Source organism: Arachis hypogaea, chromosome 20 (genome assembly GCF_003086295.3).
Source record: "Arachis hypogaea cultivar Tifrunner chromosome 20, arahy.Tifrunner.gnm2.J5K5, whole genome shotgun sequence".
In the NCBI taxonomy this organism is placed as follows: Eukaryota; Viridiplantae; Streptophyta; class Magnoliopsida; order Fabales; family Fabaceae; genus Arachis; species Arachis hypogaea.
In genome coordinates, this window is record NC_092055.1 from 29,873,936 (window position 1) to 29,898,350 (window position 24,415).

Genomic DNA, 24,415 nt, shown 5'->3' on the forward strand with positions numbered 1-24,415 from the left:
CACCAAGACAGCTTTATGTGATTTTGGGGCAAGCATCAACCTAATACCTGCATCCACTATCAAAAATCTTGGTTTAACTGAAGAAATTAAACCAACCCGGATATGTCTCCAACTTGCTGATGGCTGCATTAAATACCCATCAGGCGTGATTGAAGACATGATTGTCAGAGTTGGGCCATTCGCCTTTCCCACTAACTTTGTAGTACTGGAAATGGAGGAGCACAAGAGTGCTACTCTCATTCTAGGAAGACCCTTCCTAGCAACTGGACGAACTCTCATTGATGTCCAATAGGGGGAAATAACCCTGAGAGTCAATGAGGATGAGTTTAAGTTGAATGCTGTCAAAGCCATGCATCATCCAGATACATCAAAAGACTGCATGAAAGTTGATCTTATTGACTCTTTGGTAGAAGAGATCAACATGGCTGAGAGTCTCGAATCAGAGTTGGAAGACATCTTTAAAGATGTTCAGCCTGATTTGGAGGATTCAAAGGAAATGAAAGAGCCTCTGAAATTTCCTCTGGAAGAGGAAAAACCTCCTAAACCAGAGCTCAAACCATTACCATCATCCCTGAAATATGCATTTTTGGGAGAAGGTGACACTTTTCCAGTGATCATAAGCTCTGCTTTAAATCTACAGGAAGAGGAAGCACTGATTCAAGTGCTAAGGACACACAAGACAGCTCTTGGGTGGTCCATAGGTGACCTTAAGGGCATAAGCCCAGCTAGATGCATGCACAAAATCTTATTGGAGGATAATACTAAACCAGTGGTTCAACCACAGAGTCGGCTAAATCCAGCCATGAAGGAAGTGGTGCAGAAAGAGGTCACCAAATTACTGGAGGCTGGGATTATTTATCCTATTTCTGATAGCCCCTGGGTGAGCCCTGTTCAAGTTGTCCCCAAAAAGGGAGGCATGACAGTAGTTCATAATGAAAAGAATGAACTGGTTCCTACAAGAATAGTTACAGGGTGGCGCATGTGTATTGACTACAGAAGGCTCAATACAGCCACCAGAAAGGATCATTTTCCTTTACCATTCATAGACCAGATGCTAGAAAGATTGGCAGGTCATGATTATTACTGCTTTTTGGATGGCTACTCGGGCTATAACCAGATTGCAGTAGATCCCTAAGATCAAGAGAAAACAGCATTCACATGTCCATCTGGAGTGTTTGCTTATAGAAGGATGCCGTTTGGGCTGTGTAATGCGCCTGCAACCTTCCAGAGATGCATGCTCTCTATTTTCTTTGATATGGTGGAAAAATTTCTGGAAGTCTTCATGGATGACTTCTCAGTATATGGAAACTCATTCAGCTCCTGTCTTGATCACCTGAAACTAGTTCAGAAAAGATGCCAAGAGACCAACCTGGTTTTAAACTGGAAAAAATGTCACTTTATGGTGACTGAAGGGATTGTCCTTGGGCATAAAATTTCAAACAAGGGAATAGAGGTGGATCAAGCAAAAATAGAGGTAATTAAAAAATTACCACCACCTGCCAATGTTAAGGCAATCAGAAGCTTTCTGGGGCATGCAGGATTCTATAGGAGATTTATAAAGGATTTTTCAAAAATCGCAAAACCTCTGAGCAATCTGCTAGCTGCTGACACGCCATTTGTGTTTGACACAGAGTGTCTGCAGGCGTTTGAAACGCTAAAAGCCAAGCTGGTCACAGCACCAGTTATTTCTGCACCAGATTGGACATTACCATTTGAGCTAATGTGTGATGCCAGTGATCACGCCATTGGTGCAGTATTGGGACAGAGGCATGACAAGCTTCTGCATGTCATTTATTATGCTAGCCGCATTTTAAATGATGCCCAGAAAAATTACACAACCACAGAAAAAGAATTGCTTGCAGTAGTTTATGCCATTGACAAGTTTAGATCATACTTAGTAGGATAAAAGGTGATTGTGTATACTGACCATGCTGCTCTTAAATATCTACTCACAAAGCAGGATTCAAAACCCAGGCTCATAAGATGGGTGTTGCTTCTGCAAGAGTTTGATATAGAAATAAGAGACAGAAAAGGGACAGAGAACCAAGTGGCTGATCATCTGTCCCGGATAGAGCCAGTAGAAGGGACGTCCCTCCCTCTCTTGAGATCTCTGAGACTTTCCTGGATGAGCATTTGTTTGCCATTCAAGAAATACCATGGTTTGCAGACATTGCAAACTATAAGGCTGCAAAGTTCATACCTAAGGAGTACAACAGGCAACAAAAGAAAAAATTAATCACTGATGCAAAGTACTACTTGTGGGATGAACCCTATCTCTTCAAGAGATGTGCAGACGGAATAATTTGTAGGTGTGTGCCTAGAGAAAAAGCACAGAGGATCCTATGGCATTGCCATAGATCACAATATGGAGGCCATTTCGGAGGTGAGCGAACAGCCACCAAGGTCCTCCAATGTGGCTTCTATTGGCCTACACTCTATAGAGATTCCCGAGAGTTTGTACGTAACTGTGACAGTTGCCAAAGAGCTGGTAATCTGCCTCATGGTTACGCCATGCCTCAACAAGGAATCTTAGAGATTGAGTTGTTTGACGTATGGGGAATTGACTTCATGGGACCTTTCCCACCATCATACTCAAACACTTATATTCTGGTGGCAGTTGACTACGTATCAAAATGGGTAGAGGCCATTGCCACACCCACCAATGATACTAAAACAGTGCTGAAGTTTCTCCAGAAATATATCTTCAGCAGGTTTGGGGTCCCTAGAGTACTAATCAGTGATGGGGGCACTCACTTCTGCAACAAACAGCTTTAGTCTGCCATGGTCCGGTATGGGATTCGCCACAAGGTGGCAACTCCATATCATCCACAAACTAATGGGCAAGCTGAAGTCTCTAACAGAGAGCTAAAAAGAATCCTAGAATGGACTGTAAATACCCGTAGAAAGGATTGGGCAAGAAGCTTGGATGATGCTCTGTGGGCATACAGAACAGTATTCAAGACTCCTATAGGGACCTCTCCATACCAACTTGTATATGGTAAGGCATGTCACCTGCCCGTGGAACTAGAACATAAAGCCTATTGGGCAACCAGATTCCTGAACTTTGATGCCAAATTAGCTGGAGAAAAAAGATTGCTTCAGCTAAATGAGCTAGAGGAATTCAGATTCACTGCTTTCGAAAATGCCAAGCTTTATAAAGAGAAATAAAAAAAGTGGCATGATAGAAAGCTGTCATCTAGAATCTTTGAACCAGGACAGAAGGTTCTGTTGTTTAACTCTAGACTCAGGCTATTCCCCGGGAAACTGAAATCCCGGTGGAGGGGACCATATGTGATTACAGGTGTATCACCATATGGTTATGTGGAACTTCAAGATATTGATTCTGATAAGAAGTTCATTGTTAATGGACAGAGAATCAAGCACTATCTTGAAGGCAATATTGAGCAAGAGTGCTCAAGGCTGAAGCTAAATTAAAAGCTCAGCAAAGTCCAGCTAAAGACAATAAAGAAGCGTTTGCTGGGAGGCAACCCAGCCATGGGGCATCACTTCCTCTAAGCATTTTGCCCTATTCTTGATTTTATTTGTTCATATAAAGTTCATTGATACTAAGGTAAAGAGTCAATTACATAAGTTCACAGGGTTACAGAAGGAATCTGCACACAAAACAGAGAAAAAGAGCTCATTGGCAAGAAAACGCCAGTAAGAGTCTATTTTGGGCGTTCAACGCCCAAAAGAAGCATCCACTGGGCGTTGAACACCAGTAAGGATAGCCATCTGGGCGTTAAACGCCAGAAAGAAGCATCTTCTGGGTGTTGAACGCCAGAAAGAAGCTCCTTCTGGGCGTTCAACGCCAGACTTACAGCGTCCTAGGCGTTCAGAAAAACGCCCAGTGACAAAGGAGTTCCTGGCGTTCAACGCCAGAAAGAAGCAACAGCTGGGCGTTGAACGCCCAGGAGAGGCAGCATTTGGGCGTTGAACGCCCAAAACATGCAACATTTGGGCGTTCAAACACCAGGATGGTGGGGAGGAGGTGAATTCGTTTTTACTTCATATTTTTCATTCTAATTTTAATTTTCATGTTTCAATTCATGATTTCTTGCATAAACATGTTAAGAACCCTGATTTCTAAAATCCCTAATTTCTAAAAACCCTACCTTAAAAATATCAAATGTATCTTAATCCATAAACACGAATTCTTCTTTTCAATACAATTCAACTCTTTTTCAAATTTTCAAAACAAATCTATATATTTTCATTCTAAAATCTTTTTAACTAATCAATATCTTTTTCAAATCTCCACATTATCTTTTTCAAAATCCAAATTTATCTTTCTCAAATATCCTTCATATCTTTTTAATCTTAAATCACATCTTTTCATATCATACTTTTTAAATCATATCTTCTATCTTATCTTTTTTAATATTTTCGAAAATCCCACCCCCTCCCTTTTAAAAACACATTTGGCCTCCCTCCTCAAATCCACCATTCGACACTAGCTCTCCTTCTATCCTTCTCCTTTCTTTTATTTTGCTTGAGGACAATCAAACCTCTAAGTTTGGTGTGTTTATCCGTGATCACTAAACCATACCCACTAAGATCATGGCTCCTAAAGGAAAACAACCCACTCCAAGAGGCAAGAAAGAGAGTGTTTCAAAACCACTTTGGAATCAAGGGAAGTTCTTAACTAAAGAACATTCAGACCATTATTACAAAATAATGGGTCTAAGATCAGTGATCCCGAAAGTTAGATTCGATCTAAAAGAAGACGAATATCCGGAGATCCAGGAGCAAATTCGAATTAGGAACTGGGAGATCCTAGCTAATCCTGAAACGAAAGTGGAAAGGAATATGGTCCAGGAGTTCTATGCTAATATGTGGCAAACAGACAGGCAAAGACTATCTGGATCTGCTCTCTATGACTATCGGACCTTGGTCAAAGGAAAGATTGTTCATACCCACCCTGACAAGATCAGGGAGATCTTAAAGCTACCTCAGCTAAAAGATGATCCAGACTCTTTCAATAGGAGAATGATGAGAACAGACAAGGGCCTGGATAAGATTCTAGAGGATATATGTATCCCTGGAGCCAGTGGACCACCAGCACGAAGGGTGTCCCAAATCAACTCAAAAGAGAAGATCTCAAACCAGTCACTAGAGGATGGCTGGACTTCATTGGGCATTCTCTGCTGCCCACTAGCAACCGTTCTGAAGTCACTATTAGAAGAGCAGTGATGATCCATTGCATCATGATGGGAAAAGAAGTGGAAGTTCATCAACTGATTTTAACTGAATTTTACAAAATTGCAAACAAAAATTTCAAAGATGCCAGGTTGGCTTATCCAAGCTTGATTTCTATGCTCTGCAAGGACGCTGGAGTAAGGATGGGAATAACTGAGTATATCTCAGTTGAGCGGCCAATCACCAAAGCATCAATGGAAAAACAACAAGCACAGGATGACCCCATCAAGAAGAGAACACAGGAAATTCTCCCAGAAATCCCTCAATCTGAATACTGGGAGTATCTTGAAACATCTATTACCAAGATGCAAGAAGCTATGGAACAAATAAAGAAAGAACAGAAGGAACAAAGTATCATTCTTTGCTATTTACTTAAAGAGCAGGAGGAGCAAGGGCGTGATTTAAGGGAGTTGAAGCGCCAGAAATTATCTCTTGAAGGACCAAGCACCCCGCAGATTAGAGGAACATCCACTTCCCAGAACAAAGGTTGTTAAATTCCAATTTTTGCTTTAACTCTGTGATAGTTGTCATTATAGGAGTTTACCTTAGAAAGTAGATATAAGTAGTAGTAATTAGCATACCTATTTTGATCTTATTTTCAATTAAGTTATAATTTATTTTTCTCATCATCAACAAACATGAATAAAATAGTAGATCTTTAGAATAAGAGGCAATACATTTCGAGTTTTTAACAAGAAAAATTCTAATTATTTACATGTGGTGACAATGCTTTCTGTCTCCTGAATGAATGCTTGAACAGTGCATATGTCTTTTGAATTTGATGTTTAAGACTGTTAAATATGTTGGCTCTTGAAAGAATGATGAACATGAGACATGTTATTAATAATATGAAAAATCATAAAAATGATTCTTGAAGCAAGAAAAAGCAGTGAATACAAAAGCTTGCAGAAAAAAAAAATTTTAGAGAAAGAAAAAGAAAAAACAAGCAGAAAAAGCCAAAGCTCTTAAAACCAAAAGGCAAGAGCAAATAGCCAATAGCCCTTAAAACCAAAAGGCAAGGGTAATAAAAAGGATCCAAGGCTTTGAGCATCAGTGGATAGGAGGGCCTAAAGGAATAAAATCCTGGCCTAAGCGGCTAAACCAAGCTGTCCCTAACCATGTGCTTGTGGCGTGAAGGTGTCAAGTGAAAACTTGAGACTGAGTGGTTAAAGTCAAGGTCCAAAGCAAAAAGAAGAGTGTGCTTAAGAACTTTGGATACCTCTAATTGGGGACTTTAACAAAGCTGAGTCACAATCTGAAAAGGTTCACCCAATTATGTGTCTGTGGCATTTATGTATCCGGTGGTAATACTGGAAAACAAAGTGCTTAGGGCCACGGCCAAGACTCTTAAAGTAGCTGTGTTCAAGAATCATCATACTGAAATAAGAGAATCAATAACACTATCTGAATTCTAAGTTCCTATAGATGCCAATCACTCTGAGCTTCAATGGATAAAGTGAGGTGCCAAAATTGTTCGGAAGAAAAAAGCTACTAGTCCCGCTCATCTAATTAGAATCTGAGCTTCACTCAAAAACTCTGAGATATTATTGCTTCTTGACTTATTAGTAGTCTATTTTATTTATCTAGTTGCTTGGGGACAAGCAACAGTTTAAGTTTGGTGTTGTGATGAGCGGATATTTTATATGCTTTTTGGGGATAATTTCATATAGTTTTTAGTATGTTTTAGTTAGTTTTTAGTTTATTTTCATTAGTTTCTAGGCAAAATTCATATTTCTGGACTTTACTATGAGTTTATGTATTTTTCTGTGATTTCAGGTATTTTCTGGCTGAAATTGAGGGAGCTGAGCAAAAATCTAATTCAGGCTGAAAAAGGACTACTGATGCTGTTGGATTCTGACCTCTCTGCACTCGGAATGGAATTTCTGGAGCTACAAGAGTCCAAATGACGCGCTTCCAATTGCGTTAGAAAGTAGACATCCAGGGCTTTCTAGAAATATATAATAGTCCATACTTTTCTCAAGGATAAACGACGTAAACTGGCGTTCAACTCCAGTTCCATGTTGCAGTCTGGCGTCCAGCGCCAGAAACAAGTTACAAGTTGGAGTTCAACGCCAGAAACAGGTTACAACCTGGCGTTGAACGCCCAAAACAGCCCATGCACGTGAGAAGCTTAAGTTTCAGCCCCAGTACACACCAAGTGGGCCCCAGAAGTGGATTTCTGCACCATCTATCATAGTTTACTCATTTTCTGTAAACCTAGGTCACTAATTTAGTATTTAAACAACTTTTAGAGATTTATTTTGTATCTCATGACATTTTAGATCTGAACTTTGTACCTTTTGATGGCATGAGTCTCTAAACTCCATTGTTGGGGGTGAGGAGCTCTGCTGTGTCTCGATGAATTAATGCAAGTATTTCTGTTTTCCATTCAAACATGCGTGTTCCTATCTAAGATATCCATTCGCACTTCAATATGAATGTGATGAACGTGACAATCATCATCATTCCTCCACGAATGCGTGCCTGACAACCACTTACGTTCCACCGTAGAATGAATGAATATCTCTTAGATCTCTTAATCAGAATCTTCGTGGCATAAGCTAGATTGATGGCAGCATTCAAGAGAATCCGGAAAGTCTAAACCTTGTCTGTGGTATTCCGAGTAGGATTCAGGGATTGAATGACTGTGACGAGCTTCGAACTCACGAGTGCTGGGCGTAGTGACAGACGCAAAAGGATAGTAAATCCTATTCCGGTACGATTGAGAACCTGCAGATGATTAGCCGTGCGGTGACAGCGCACCTGGACCCTTTTCACTGGAAGGATGGATGGTAGCCATTGACAACGGTGATCCACCAACACACAGCTTGCCATAGGAGGACGTGCGTGCGTGAATCAGAAACAGAGGAAGGCAGAATTTCAGAAGATAAAGCATCTCCAAAACTCTAACATATTCTCCATCATTGCATACAAGTATAATTTGTGTTCTGCCCTTTTATTCCTTGCAATCAAATTTGATAAGTGAATTATTTTATTGTCTTCCTGACTAAGAGTTACAAGATAACCATAGATTGCTTCAAGCCAATAATCTCCGTGGGATTGACCCTTACTCACGTAAGGTATTACTTGGACGACCCAGTGCACTTGCTGGTTAGTTGTGCGAATTTGTGAAGAATTGTGATTTCCAATTTCGTGCACCAGCTTCCGACAACAACTCTTGTCTCAAACTCCCAACATCCAGCACACAAAGTCTCCCCTTATACCTCCACAACCCTTAATCATCCTTAGTGAACTCTCTATGCCTCTTCTTGCCAATTGGTTGAAACATCTTCTGAAGTTCTTGTCCATCTTGCTAAGCCTTCTAAATCTCTGACTTAAATGTACTCGAAATCTACAGTTGATTCAGACAAGCTATTATGGCAACTTCACCAATGTCCAGCTTAAGTTCTGCAAACTTATCCACTAACTCCTCCTCCTTAATCCTCATCCAAGCAACAGTCAAAGACTTTCTGCTCAAAGCGTCTGCTACCACATTTACCTTCCCAGGGTGATAACTCAGTTCAAAATCATAATCCTTCAGCAGCTCCATCTACCTCCTCTGACGCATATTGAGCTCTTTTTGATCAAAGATATACTTAAGGCTCTTGTGATCAGAAAAGACTCTAAACCTCGCTCCATAAAAATGGTGCCTCCAATCTTCAATGCAAACACAATCGCCGCCAATTCCAAGTCATGAGTTGGGTAATTCACCTCATCTCAGCTGACGCGATGCGTAAGCCACCATGTTTCGGTATTGCATCAGCACGCAACCCAAACCCTTCAATAAAGCATCACAGTACACTTCAAATGGTTCATGCGGTTTAGGTAGAATTAAAACTGGCTCTGAAGTCAACTTTTATTTCAAAGTCTGAAAACTCTCCTCACACTCTGACGTCCACACAAACGGTACCTCCTTTCGGGTTAACTTAGTCATCGATAATGCAATTTGACAAAATCCCTCGATGAATCTTCTGTAATATCTGGCCAAACCCAAGAAACTCCTAACTTCAGTCACCGTAATTGGTCTCTCCCATTCCATCACTGCCTCCACTTTCGAAGGATCCACCACAATTCTGTCCTTACTCACCACGTGCCCTAAGAACTTCACTTCTTCTTTACAAAACTCACACTTTGACAACTTGGCATACAATTTCCGTTCCTTCAGGTTATGTAACACAATCCTCAAATGCTTTTCATGCTCCTTTGTCGTTTTAGAGTAAACCAGAATGTTATCTATGAATACCACCACAAACTTATCCAAAAAGGGACGAAATACTCTGATCATGTAATCCATGAACACAGCAGGTGCATTCGTCAACCTAAAGGACATCACCGCAAACTCGTAGTGTCCATAGCGCGTCCTAAACGCAGTTTTCGGAATGTCATCCTCCTTCACCCTTATCTGATGGTAACTAGATCTCAGATCAATCTTGGAGAACACCCCAGCTCCTCGCAACTGATCCATTAAGTCATCTATCCTCAGCAACGGATACTTATTCTTCATGGTCACTCTGTTCAGCTGTCGGTAATCCACACAAAGTTGTATTCCCCCATCTTTCTTCTTTACCCATAAAACTGGCGCTCCCCACGGAGATACACTCGGTCGAATGAATCTCTTGTTCAGAAGCTCTTCTAATTGAGTCTTCAATTCAGCCAGCTCTATCAGAGCCATTCGATACGGTGCAATTGACACTGGTCCGGCCTCTGGCACCAAATCAATCGCAAATTCAATTTCTCTTTGAGGCAGAAATTTGGGAATATCTTCAGGAAATACTTCAAGAAAGTCCCTAACTACTGGAATTTTCTAGCCTCTGATCATCACCTAACACATTCGCAACCAACAATATATAACCCTGACACTCTTCTCCACTACAGTTTACCATCACAGAGTTTAGGTAATAACCCTCAGCTATCATTGCTCCTCCTTCACCTTCCGGCATGAACCGAATAGATCGCTCAAAGCAATCCAACAAAACCCGATTCTTGGAAATCCAATCAAACCCCAAAATCATTTTGAACCCAACTATCAGTAAACAAATTAATTCATGGACAAATTTCATATCCTCAAGCTTGAAAGATACTTGCCTACTGGTGCGAATTTTACAACCACAAACTAACCGACAAGTGCATCGGGTCGTACCAAGTAATACCTCAGGTGAGTGAGGGTCGATCCCACGAGGATTGATGGACTAAGTAACAATGGTTGATTAATTTACTTAGTTAGACAAACAGAAAATGGTGTTTGAGAGTTCAAAAGCATTAAATAGTAAATTCAGAATATCAAAAGACAAACAAGTAAATAAGTTGGGAATAAAGTATGGAGAAACAGTTAAGGCTTCAGAGTTATCTATTTTTCGGATTGACTTTTCTTATTAATTTATTTTAAACATGCAAGATTTAATTCATGGAAAACTATATGTGACTAGACCCTAATTCCTTAGACCTTTCTAGTCTCCTCTAAAATTCATCAACCGCCAATTCCTTGGTCAATTAATTCCAATTAGGGGGTGAAGTTTAATTCTAGTTTATATGCCACAAAAATCCTAATTACCCAAATATAATAGGATTATATGTCACGTATCCCGTTAAGTCCAGATAATTAGAAACTTAGGAGAAATTGTTTTCAAGCTGTTGTTCAAGTAAAGAGCTTTTCCAAGTTATACAAGAACTCAATTAGAACATGGGTCATACTTCCGTTCCACCCAAATTCATAAGATAAAGAATGAAAACAATCCTTGAAATATAAATTAGTGCATGAATGAAAATAGAAAAATAATAGTATCAATCCATACAATAGACAGAGCTCCTAACCTTAACAGTGGAGGTTTAGTTGCTCATGGTTCAAAGAGAAAATAAGGATTCTGGTAAACTGTAAATTCGGTTGAGTTGGAATGAAAAGTGGAATAATGTTCGAATCCCTAAAGAGAAGTTTCTTTTTTCTTTTATATCTAATCCTAATTAATTTAAAATCTATTTTCTAAAACTAAAATAATATATTTTCCTATTTTCTAAAAATTAAAGTTTAAATCAGAATTAATAGCAATCAGCATTTTCTGCACGTGGCGCATGTCACGCGTACGCATCAGTCACGCATACGCGTCGATAGTCTTCTTCGCGTGTCACGCATACGCGTCAGGTACGCGCACGCGTCGCTGTACAACTTCGCTTTTCACGTGTACGCGTCAGGTACGCGCACGCGTCGCCATGGAAAGCTCCAAATCACGCGCACGCGTCTGGTACTCGCACGCATCGTTCCTCGCTGGTCAGCTCCTTGGTTTCTTGTGTTCCTTCCATTTGTGCAAGCTTCCTCTCCATCCTCTAAGTCATTCCTGCCTTATATAGCCTTCTTCTCTTTTTCTGCGGAAGCTCCATCAAATCCAACCAAATGCTACCTAAAATAAACAGAATTGCACACGACTCAAAGTAGCATCCATAGTGGCTAAAAGATAATCAATTCTTGATTAAACTCAACAAATTGAATGCAAATTCACTAGGAAAAGATAGGAAAGATGCTCACGCATCACAATACTAAACTTGAATTGTTACTTGTCCTCAAGCAACTAAAACTAATACAAGGTTAAGATGTGAATTTACATGAGAAGTGAGAGTTCAATTATGCTCATGTCTCTTCTTAAAGTGGGATTTATCTATTGCAATTCTGAATAGTTTTGGCATCTCAGTTTCCTTTGAGTAAGAGGAATGTCAATGTCATTCGGAATTAGAATCCGGATCATATTATGAATTCTCTGATCTTTATATTTTAGTTAAATCCTTGAACACAGCAGATATCCCTTAATTATCAATTAACTGGTGCTTTGCACCTTGAGCCTAGCCGTGACTTTAAATGTTCTATCTCAAGGGTTAATTGACACAAGAACACCACAAGAACTTAACTAGGGAACACTTTTGAAGTTCTGATTTTTCTTTCAACTATTCCCAGACAGTGGTGCTCAAAGCCTTTGGCATACTCTACTAATTGCAATTGATCTCGACTCTAAATATTCTGTCTCAAGGATTACTTGACACAAGAACACCACAAGCATATGACTAGGGAAACAACTCTTTGAGCTTTTAATCATGTCTGACCTCCCTAGTTATTGATGATCAGAGCCTTGGACCTTGTTTTTATATCCTCTTTTTTTTGCTGTTTCTTTTGCTTCAAGGATTAACTGTCACAAATTTTCAGAAAATTCATAATACTTCTCTAAATTCCTTTTCCTTATTCGTCAACATTCCTTAATTCAAATTCAAACATGCATGGTTTATGTCATGCATTCAGAATCACAAAGAACACCACAACATTTGATTAAATGAGACTACTCTTAAAAAATAAACTCACTTTCTCATGCATTACATCCCCTCTTTCTTCTTTCTTTTTGATTTCAAGCTCAGTGGGCAATACATGAGATACCTTTCAGAATTAAAGCAACTAACAGAAATTTTAAAAATAATAGAACTAAACTAGAACCTAGAAATTTATCTAATAAAAGATCATGCAATAAACGAGACAAAATAGCAGAAAACCGGAACATAACATAGTAAGAGCGGGAAGGAATATAGAATTGAAGGAATTCAACCAACTCAGTTATCCTAGTGGCCGTTTTATTCCTCAGGCTGTGCTCCTCCGTGAAAATGATTCGCCTCCCTTTGGTACCATAAAATTAAACAGAAAAACCATCAGCGAAGCGACAACACCAAACTTAAAGGTTTGCTTGTCCTCAAGCAAAGAAGAACTGAAAACAAAAACAAATAGTATGATGAAAAAAGAATAAAAGGATAAAAGAACAAGAGAGAATTAGGATTGGGGGTGGATGATTTGAAATCAGGCGCTGAGGTGGTTTAATTGGGCGTCGCATGTGATGCGTACGCATAAGGCGCGCGTACGCGTGGATCGCGCAAATTTCAGGCGACGCGTACGCGTCTGGGATGCGTACGCATGATGTTGGTTGTGCGAATGGCGCGAGGGCAGCCCCGCGCACACACAACTCTCTGTTCAGATACGCACGAGAGCCAAAATTGAAAATATGCAAGAACAAGAAAAATATGCAAGAACACTTTGAATGTCAAGATAAACACCAAGAACACTTTGAAGATCAAGATGAACACCAAGAACTTATTTTTGAAAATTTTTAAGAAAGGACACGCATGCAAGACACTATACTTAGAAATTTTTTATTGTTGAGACACTAACAAATTGAAAATGCATATGAGAAACAAGAAAAGATGCAAAACATGAAAATGCAAAGATCAAACAAGGGAAATCATCAAGAACAACTTGAAGATTATGATGAACACCATGCATGAATTTTTCGAAAATTTTCAGTGAAAACTAAAAATATGCAATTGACACCAAACTTAAAAATTGACACAAGGCTCAAATTTTGGTTTTTATGATTTTATTAATTTTTTGTAATTTTTCAAAAATTATTTAGAAAAGAAAAATAAGGATTTCAAAATTTCTAATGAGAATTCCAGGAATCATGCCATGTTAGTCTAAAGCTCCGGTCCAGGAATTAGACATGGCTTACTAGCCAGCCAAGCTTTCAGTGAAAGCTCCGGTCCAAAACACTAGACATGGCCAATGGCCAGCCAAGCTTTAGCATACAAATCAGGCATACAACAGCTGATCAGATGGGAGTCCAAGGACTCTTTGTGATGATAAGTTGAAACCTCGGTCCAAAAGAATTAGACATGGCTTCACAGCCAGCCAGATTTCAACAACTCATCATGAAACTCTAGAATTCATTCTTAAAAATTCTGAAGAACAAAATAAAATTTCTTTTTTTTTCTGAAATTTTTTTGAAAATAAAAAGAATAAAAACATAAACTTAAAATTAAAATAAAATTACCTAATCTGAGAAACAAGATGAACCATCAGTTGTCCAAACTCAAACAATCCCCGACAACGGTGCCAAAAACTTGGTGCACGAAATCGTGATTGTTCATTCCTAGCAACGGCGCCAAAAACTCAGTACGCACGTTCATAATCTCAAATTCTGTTTCACAATTCCAATACAACTAACCAGCAAGTGCACTGGGTCGTCCAAGTAATAAACCTTACGTGAGTAAGGGTCGATCCCATGGAGATTGTCGGCTTAAAGCAAGCTATGGTCATCTTGTAAATCTTAGTCAGGCGGATTCAAATGGTTATGGAGATTTGATAATTAAAATATAAATAAAATATAAAATAAGATAGAGATACTTATGTAATTCATTGGTGAGAATTTCAGATAAGCGTATGGAGATTCTTTGCTCCTTCTGAATTTCTGCTTTCCTACTGCCTTCATTCAATCATTCATACTCCTTTCCATGGCAAGCTATATGTTGGGCATCACCGTTGTCAATGGCTACTTCCCGTCCTCTCAGTGAAAATGGTCCAAATGCGCTGTCACCGCACGGCTAATCATCTGTCAGTTCTCGATCATGTTGGAATAGGATCCAATAATCCTTTTGCGTCTGTCACTACGCCCAACACTCGCGAGTTTGAAGCTCGTCACAGTCATCCCTTCCCAGATCCTACTCGGAATACCACAGATAAGGTTTAGACTTTCTGGATCTCAGGAATGGCCGCCAATAATTCTAGCTTATACCACGAAGACACTGATCTTTCGGAATGGAGGCTAAGAGATAAACGTTCAATCTACGGTAGAACAGAAGTGGTTGTCAGGCACGCGTTCATAGGTTGAGAATAGTGATGAGTGTCACGGATCATCATATTCATCATAGTTGAAGTGCAAGTGAATATCTTAGAATAGGAATAAGCTTGAATTGAATAAGAAAACAATAGTACTTTGCATTAATTCATGAGGAACAGCAGAGCTCCACACCTTAATCTATGGTGTGTAGAAACTCTACCGTTGAAAATACATAAGTGATGAAGGTCCAGGCATGGCCGAATGGCCAACCCCCTAAACGTGATCTCTGATCCAAAGATGATCAAAAGACTAACCAGAGATATAAAATAAATCACTAAAAGTAGTTTTTATACTAAACTAGTAGCTAGGGTTACATGAGATAAGTAAATGATGTAGAAATCAATTTCCGGGCCCACTTGTGTGTGCTTGGGCTGAGCATTGAGTTTTCATGTGTAGAGACTCTTTTTGGAGTTAAACGCCAGGTTGTAGCCTGTTTCTGGCGTTTAACTCTGATTTGCATCCTGTTTCTGGCGTTTAACTCCAGAATAGGACAGAAAGTTGGCGTTTGAACGCCAGTTTGCATCATCAAAAATCGGGCAAAGTATGAACTATTATATATTGCTGGAAAGCCCTGGATGTCTACTTTCCAACGCAATTGAGAGCCTGCCAATTGGGTTTTTGTAGCTCCATAAAATCCATTTCGAGTGCAGGGAGGTCAGAATCCAACAGCTTCTGCAGTCCTTCTTCAGCCTCTAAATCAGATTTTTACTCAGGTCCCTCAATTTTAGCCAGAAAATACTTAAAATCACATAAAAACACACAAACTCATAGTAAAGTCCAGAAATGTGATTTTTATTTAAAAAATAATAAAAATATAATAAAAAATAACTAAAACATACTAAAAACTATGTAAAAATAATGCCAAAAAGTGTATAAATTATCCGCTCATCAATTGCTAGGCAACACTACCTTCATTCTTGGGGAGAAACCTTCAGTGGGGATTTTTTGTTTCTCCATTCCCTGGATACTTTCTTCTTTTTGGGGACCTCCTCCTTTGTGGATGATGCATTCCCGACCCCAAACTTAGGTTTGATGTCAAGAGGAATTTTATTGATTGTCACCAAGGGAAGTTTGAGCTGCAGATTCTGTGGTGCATCATCAGGGGGTTTTTGAAGGTTTGGATCAATAAGCTCAGTCTGCATGCACCTCTCTTCTTCACCTGATGAATGTATATCTTTGAAGACATGAAAGACGAGTTGCTCATTATGGACTCTAAGCACTAATTCACCTTCTTACATATCAATTAGAGCTCTTCTAGTGGCTAGGAATGGTCTTCCTAGAATTATAGAGGCATTCTCATCCTCCCCTGTATCAAGAATCATAAAATCTGTTGGGAGGAAGAACTTACCCACTTTTACCAAGATATTCTCCACTAATCTGTATGCAGGCTTCATAGATTTGTCTGCCATCTGTAATGCTATCCCTGTGGGTTGTGCCTCTTGGATTTGCAGCTTCTTCATCACAGATAAGGGCATTAGATTTATGCTTGCCCCCAGATCACATAGGGCTTTCTCAAAGGTTGTGCTCCCAATGGTGCATGGAATTTGAAAGCTCCCTGGATCTGGCATCTTCTTTGGCAAGTTATTCTGAATTATGGCACTACATTCCTTAGTCAGGACCACTGTCTCATCTCCCCTTAAAGGCTTCTTCTTTGACAACAGCTCCTTCATGAACTTGACATAGAGGGGCATTTGTTCCAAAACCTCAGCAAAAGGAATATTGATTTGCAACTTTCTGAAAACTTCCAAGAACTTTGAAAACTGTTTGTCATTGGTCTCCTTTTGAATTCTCTGAGGATATGGCATTTTAGGCTTGTACTCAGGAGCCTTTGGCAATGTAGGATAAGTGTCAAGAGAGTCTGGGAATGGGTTATCTGCACGCTTTTGGAGGGACATGCTCTACTTCTTCCTTCTTCTCTTCTGGAGCTTCTTTTTCAACTGGCTCCTCATTAACTTGTGCTTCCGTACTTGCCACTTGTCCACTTATCAAGGTGATAGCCTTGCATTCCTCTCTTGGATTTACCACTGTATCACCAGGAAATGTATTTGAGGACCTCTCAGGTATTTACTTGCTCAGTTGGCCCATTTACACCTCCAAGTTTCTAATGGAAGCTCTGGTTTCCTGCATAAAACTTTTCATTATCTCCCAATTAGAATCTTATTGGGATTGAGAATTTGCCTGCTGAGGTTGTTGTTGCTGATGAGACTGAAATTGGCAGTTATTATAATTGTTCTGTTGGAAACCGCCCTGAGAATCATTGTTAAAATTCTGTGATCCCTGAGGTTGCTCTCTCCACCCAAAATTTGGGTGGTTCCTCCACCACTGATTATAGGTCTTAGAGTATGGGTCATTATTGGGGTTTCTAGGAGCATTCCCCATTAATTGACCTGTTCAGAAAAAATTGAGCATAATCATAATTCTCATTTTGCACAAAATTACCCATCATATCATAAGGGATCTCTTGAGGTGCATTCTGAGTGTTGACAGCTGAAACCTGCATCCTACTCAATTGTTGAGAAATTAAACTCATCTGCTGACTCAAAATTTTATTCTGAGCAAGGATAGCATCAAGAGCTTCTACTTCTATAACGCCTTTTTTTTGAGGGGTCTCAGAGTTCACAGGATTCCTGTTAGATGAATATAAATATTAGTTGCTAGAAACCAATTCAATAAGCTCAACAGTCTCCTCCGGTGTCTTCTTCTTGTGCCATGAACCACCTGCAGAATTATCTAAGCACATCTTGGACATTTCACCCAAGCCTGCATAAAAGATATCTAGTTGGGTCCATTTGGAGAACATGTCCAGAGGGCATTGCCTAGTTAGTAGCTTGCACCTCTCCCAAGCTTCATAAAGAGTTTCACCATCCTTCTGCCTGAAGGTCTGAATCTCCACCCTAAGCTTAGTCAGCTTCTTTGGTGGGAAAAATTTAGTAAGAAACTCAGTAACAACCTTGTCCCAAGTATCCAAACTATCCTTGGGTTGGGAATCTAGCCATAGCTTTGCTCCATCCCTCAGAGCAGACGGGAAGAGCATGAGTTTGTACACCTCTGGGTTCACTCCTTTTGTCTTCACAGTATCACAAATCTGCAGAAAGTTAGAAATAAATTGATTTGGGTCTTCTTGGGGAAGACTATGATACTGGCAGTTTTGTTGCACCAGGGTGACCAATTGTGGCTTCAACTCAAAGTTGTTCGCAGTTATAGGAGGCACCACAATGCTTTTTCTATAAAGATCTGCAGTAGGAGCAGAGTAAGAGCCAAGCACTCTCCTTTGTTGCTCATTCCCATTCGGATTTGCCACATTGGCATTAACAGCATTATTAGGATCCATAGTAGATTCTACAGCCTTGCAAAGTCTTGCTTGTTGTAAACGTCGCCTACATGTCCTTTCAGGTTCAGGATCAAAGTCTAACAGAGGTTTCTTGTTCCTGTTCCTACTCATAAACAGACAGAAGACAAGAAAAGATGGGATTCTCTACGTCAGAGTGCAGAGAACTCCCAGTGAGGTAACCTGTGTAAACTAATAAAATAGAAATACTAAATAAATAAAACAGAAAAATTTCGAAAATGATAACTGAAATTAGACAAAAAAATTTTGAAAATTGACAGGGAAAATAAACAAGAAAATTAAAATGAAATTAACTAGGTGACACCAAACTTAATTTCAGAAATTAAGGAAAAATATTAGTGCTATTTATTTATTTAAATTATTTTTATTTTTTTTTTGAAAATACTAAAGGAAAATTTAAATAAAATTAAAACTAAAACGCCTAATCTAAGCAATCAAACAACTAATAGTTGTTAATCACTATCAATCCCCGGCAACGGCGCCAAAAACTTGGTGCGGATTTTATAACCACAAACTAACCGGCAAGTGCACCGGGTCGTACCAAGTAATGCCTCAGGTGAGTGAGGGCCGATCCCACAAGGATTGATGGACTAAGCAACAATGGTTGATTAATTTAATTAGTTAGACAAACAGAAAATAGTGTTTAAGAGTTCAAAAGCATTAAATAGTAAATTCAGAATATCAGAAGACAGACAAGTAAATAAGTTGGGAATAAAGTATGGATAAACAGTTAAGGCTTCAGAGTTATCTATTTTCCGGATTGACTTTTCTTATTAATTTATTTTAAACATGCAAGATTTAATTCATGGCAAACTATATGTGACTAGACCCTAATTTCTTAGACCTTTCTAGTCTCCTTGATGAGCGGATAATTTATACGCTTTTTGGCATTGTTTTTAGTATGTTTTAAGTATATTTTAATTAGTTTTTATTATGTTTTTATTATTTTTTAAATAAAAATCACATCTCTGGACTTTACTATGAGTTTGTGTGTTTTTCTGTGATTTCAGGTATTTTCTGGCTGAAATTGAGGGACCTGAGCAAAAATCTGATTCAGAGGCTGAAAAAGGACTGCAGATGCTGTTGGATTCTGACCTCCCTACACTCGAAGTGGATTTTCTGAAGCTACAAAATCCCAATTCGAGCACTCTTAATTGATTTGGAAAGTAGACATCCTGGGCTTTCCAGCAATATATAATAGTCCATACTTTGCCCAAGATTTGATGGCCCAAACCGGCGTTCAAAGTCAGCATAGAAATTCTGGCGTCAAAACGCCAGAACTGGCATAAAAGCTGGAGTTAAACGCCCAAACTGGCACAAAAGCTGGTGTATAACTCCAAGAAAAGTCTCTACACATGAAAGCTTCAATTCTCAGCCCAAGCACACACCAAGTGGGCCCGGAAGAAGATTTCTGCATTAATTACTTATTTCTGTAACCCTAGGCTACTAGTTTTCTATAAATAGGAACTTTTTCTATTGTATTTAGATATAGAGGTTTATACTTTGATCATACTTTGATAGACCTTTTCACATTTAGGGGCTGGCCTCACGGCCATGCCTAAACCTTGTTCTTATGTATCTTCAACGGTGGAGTTTCTACACACCATAGATTAAGGTGTGGAGCTCTGCTGTTCTTCATGAATTAATACAATTACTATTGTTCTTCTATTCAATTCACGCCTACTTCTTCTCTAAGATATTCATTCGTTCTTCAACTTGATGAATGTGATGATCCGTGACACTCATCATCATTCTCACTTATGAACATGTGCCTGACAACCTCCTCTGTTCTACTAGCAATGGCTTGAATGCGTATCTCTTGGGTTTCTAATCTAAGATTGGAACCTTTGTGGTATAGGCTAGAATTATTGGTGGTCATTCTTGAGATCCGGAAAGTCTAAACCTTGTCTGTGGTATTCCGAGTAGGATCTAGGAAGGGATGACTGTGATGAGCTTCAAACTCGCAATTGTTGGGCGTGTGACAGATGCAAAAGGATCAATGGATCCTATTCCAACATGATCGAGAACCGACAGATGATTAGCCGTGCGGTGACAGCGCATTTGGAACATTTTCACTGAGAGGACAGGAAGTAGCCATTGAAAACGGTGATGCCCAATATAAAGCTTGCCATGGAAGGGAGTATGAATGATTGGAAGAAGGCAATAGGAAAGCAGAGGTTCAAAAAGAACAAAACATCTTCATACGCTTATCTGAAATTCCTACCAATGAATTACATAAGTATCTCTATCTTTATTTTATGTTTTATTCATCTTTTAATTATCAATCCTCCATAACCATCTGAATCTGCTTGACTGAGATTTACAAGATGACCATAGCTTGCTTCAAGCGGACAGTCTCTGTGGGATCGACCCTTACTCACGTAAGGTATTACTTGGACGACCCAGTGCACTTGCTGGTTAGTTGTGCGGAATTGTGACAAAGTGTGATTCACGTTTGAGAGCTCCAAGTCTTTGGTGCCATTGTTGATGATCACAATTTTGTGCACCAAGTTTTTGGCGCCGTTGCCGGGGATTGAACGAACAACAATTTCGCATTTGTTTCCGGTAACAACAGTACCAAGTTTGGTTCGGCAACAACACCAAGTTTTTGGCGCATTGCCGGGGATTGTTCGAGTTTGGACAACTGACGGTTCATCTTGTTGCTTAGATTAGGTAATTTTACTTTTTATTCGAAAAAAATTTTAAAAATACAAAAATTTTCTATTTTGTTCTTTAGAGTTTTTAAGAATGAATTCTAGAGTTTCATGATGATCTGTTGAAGTCTGGCTGGCTGTGAAGCCATGTCTAATCTTATTGGACCGAGGTTTCAACTTATCATCACAAGAGCTTGTTGATTTCTATCAATTTTGCTGTTGAAAGCAATGATCTGCTAAAGCTTGGCTGGCCATTGGCCATGTCTAGTGTTTTGGACCAGAGCTTCCACTGAAAGCTTGGCTGGCTGGTAAGCCATGTCTAATTCCTGGACCGGAGTCTTAGACTAACATTGCAATGATTCCTGGAATTCTTATTAAAAATTTTGAATCCCTTTATTCTCTTTTCCACTCAATTTTCAAAAAATCACAAAAAAAAATATAAAATCATAAAAATCAAAAATATTTTATGTTTCTTGTTTGAGTCTAGTATCTAATCTTAAGTTTGGTGTCAATTGCATGTCTTTCTTCTTCCTGCATTTTTCGAATATATGCATTATGTTCTTCATTGATCTTCAAGCTGTTCTTGATGATTTCATTGCTCTGATCTTTAATTTCTCTTATTTTGTGTCTTTTGTTGTTTCTTACATGCATCTCCAAATTGTTATAGCCCTTAGTATACAAACTTTTAAGTTTGGTGTCTTGCATGCATTGTTTATTTGATCTTAGTTGCATTCTTTTTATTATTGTTTCTCATCATTTAAAAATTCAAAAAAAAATTTTAAAAGAAAATTGTGTCCTTTCAAGTCAATAACACAGAGAATTGAAGATTCAAAATATTCAGCAGAGAAATTACACAGAAAAAGCTGGGCGTTCAAAACCCCCAGTGAAGAAGGGAAACTGGCGTTTAAACGCCAGCCAGGGCACCTGGTTGGGCGTTAAACGCCCAAAAAGGTAGCATTTCAGGCGTTAAACACCAGAATGGATGCCATTCTGGGCGTTTAACGCCAGAAGGACACTAGAGGGAAGATTTTGTTTTTAATTCAAATTTTTTTCAAATATTCATAATTTTTTAAAATCAAATCTTTTTCAAATCATATCTTTTCAATCATATCTTTTCAAAATCAATTTCTTTACATTTTTTATTTATTATTATTTTTGAAAATCCTTGCTACAATTAATAATTTAATTCAAAAATTTTCAAGTTGTTACTTGCCTATTAAGAAAGGATCAAATTTTAATTTTAGAATCATATCTTCTAATTTCTTGTTAGTCAAGTAATCAACTTTAATTTTAAAACTTTCCTTTTTTTATTTGATTTTCAATCATATCTTCTCAATCATATCTTTTCAATCACATCTTTTTCAAAATTAAGTCTCAATCATATCTTTTTTATTTTTAATTTCAAAATCTTTTTCAAAAATCACTTATTTCTTTCCCAATCTTAGTTTTCGAAAATCATCAATCAAAATTTCAAAAATTCTTTTAATTATTTCAAAATCTTTTACTTTAATTTCGAAAATTCTTCCCCTCTTCTCACACCCTTCTATTTAAGGACTAACACTCCTCCTCAATATGCAATTTGAATTCTATCTCCCTTGATAAGTTTGAATTCTCTCTTCTCTACCTCCTCCTTCTATTCTTCTTTTCCTCTGACACCTCAAGGAATCTCTATACTGTGACATAGAGGATTCCATATTTTCTTCTTCTCTCTTTTCATATGAGTAGGAGCAAGGACAAGGGCATTCTTGTTGAAGCTGATCCTGAACCTGAAAGGACCTTGAAGAGAAAGCTAAGAAAATCCAAAGTAAAACTCTCTATAGAGGACCTAACAGAACTTTTCAAACAAGAAGAAGACATGGCAGCCGAAAACAACAACAATGCCAACAATGCAAGGAAGGTGCTTGGTGACTTTACTGCACCTACTCCCGACTTCTATGGGAGAGGCATCTCAATCCCTGCCATTGGAGCAAACAACTTTGAGCTTAAGCCTCAATTAGTTTCTCTGATGCAACAGAATTGCAAGTTTCATGGACTTTCATTGGAAGATCCTCATCAGTTCTTAGCTGAATTCTTGCAAATCTGTGACACTGTCAAGACTAATGGGGTTGATCCCGAGGTCTATAGACTTATGCTTTTTCCCTTTGCTGTAAGAGACAGAGCTAGAACATGGTTAGATTCACAACCTAAAAAAAGCCTGAACTCTTGCGAAAAAATAGTCAATGCCTTCTTGGCAAAGTTCTTTCCACCTCAAAAATTGAGCAAGCTTAGAGTGGAAGTCCAAACCTTCAGACAGAAGGAAGGTGAATCCCTCTATGAAGCTTGGGAAAGATACAAGTAATTGATCAGAAGGTGTCCTTCTGACATGCTTTCTGAATGGAGCATCATAGGTATCTTCTATGATGTTCTGTCTGAACTGTCCAAGATGTCATTGGACAGCTCTGCTGGAGGATCTCTTCATCTGAAGAAGACACCTGCAGAAGCTCAGGAACTCATTGAAATGGTTGCAAATAACCAATTCATGTACACCTCTGAAAGGAATCCTGTGAATAATGGGACAAATCAGAAGAAAGAAGTTCTTGAGATTGATACTCTGAATGCCATATTGGCTCAGAACAAAATATTGACTCAACAAGTCAATATGATTTCTCAAAGTCTATCTAGAATGCAAGCAGCAATAATCAGTACCAAAGAAGCTTCATCTAAAGAAGAAGCTTATGATCCTGAGAACCCAGCAATGGAAGAGGTGAATTACATGGGAGAATCCTATGGAAACACCTATAATCCTTCATGGAAAAATCATCCAAACCTCTCATGGAAGGAACAACAGAGGCCTCAACAAGGCTTCAACACGAATAATGGTGGAAGAAATAGGTTTAGCAATGGCAAACCTTTTCCATCATCTTCTCAGTAACAGACAGAGAATTCTAAGCAAAGTCACTCTGACTTAGCAACCATAGTCTCTGATCTAATCAAAATCACTCAAAGTTTCATGACTGAAACAAGTTCCTCCATTAGAAATTTAGAGGCACAAGTAGGTCAGCTGAGCAAGAAAGTTACTGAACTCCCTCCTAGTGCTCTTCCAAGCAATACAGAAGAGAATCCAAAAGGAGAGTGCAAGGCCATCAACATACCCCACACGGCCGAACCTGGAGAGGAGGAAGAGGTAGTGATCGCTACTGAAGAAGACCTCAATGGACGTCCACTGGCCTCCATTGAGTTCCCTAATGAGGAACCATGGGAATATGAGGCTCATACAGAGACCATTGAGATTCTATTGAATTTACTTCTACCATTCATGAGCTCTGATGAGTATTCTTCCTCTGAAGAGGATGAAGATGTTACTGAAGAATAAGTTGCTAAGTACCTTGGAGCAATCATGAAGCTAAATGCCAAGTTATTTGGTAATGAGACTTGGGAAGATGAACTCCCATTGCTCATCAAAGAACTGGATGACTTGACCAGGCAGAAATTACCTCTAAAGAGACAAGATCCTGGAAAGTTCTCAATACCTTGTACCA

General features: G+C 38.9%; 2 non-coding genes across 2 annotated transcripts; one reads left to right on the forward strand and one right to left on the reverse strand.

The window, feature by feature from the left end:
• Positions 1 to 17,689: 17,689 nt before the first annotated feature.
• On the forward strand, positions 17,690 to 17,796 carry LOC112787595 (small nucleolar RNA R71). Its single transcript, XR_003195000.1, has one exon. It is a non-coding gene; the product is annotated as a small nucleolar RNA R71 (small nucleolar RNA).
• Positions 17,797 to 23,157: 5,361 nt separating this feature from the next.
• Positions 23,158 to 23,265, reverse strand: LOC112787620 (small nucleolar RNA R71). Its single transcript, XR_003195024.1, has one exon. It is a non-coding gene; the product is annotated as a small nucleolar RNA R71 (small nucleolar RNA).
• Between the last annotated feature and the right edge of the window lie 1,150 nt (positions 23,266 to 24,415).